The sequence below is a fragment of the Pseudochaenichthys georgianus genome, chromosome 3 (assembly GCF_902827115.2).
Source record: "Pseudochaenichthys georgianus chromosome 3, fPseGeo1.2, whole genome shotgun sequence".
NCBI lineage: Eukaryota > Metazoa > Chordata > Actinopteri > Perciformes > Channichthyidae > Pseudochaenichthys > Pseudochaenichthys georgianus.
The window spans coordinates 15,877,567-15,877,777 of NC_047505.1; positions in this window are offsets into that span (position 1 = coordinate 15,877,567).

Below are 211 nucleotides of genomic sequence, written 5' to 3' on the forward strand. Positions count from 1 at the left end.
CTTCATCACTTCCGGTCAGCTAATTCACAATAAAAGCATTTTGAGCAGCCTAAACATACCACATCCGGCCATAAAAAAATACAATAACATTTGGGACTGTGCCCTTTATTATTTATTTTAAATAAATAAAATAAACACTAATATGTTGTTATTCAATTGTGGGATATGTAATAGAGAACCGCAGTGACGCGTCCTGAAACCCGGATGTAAA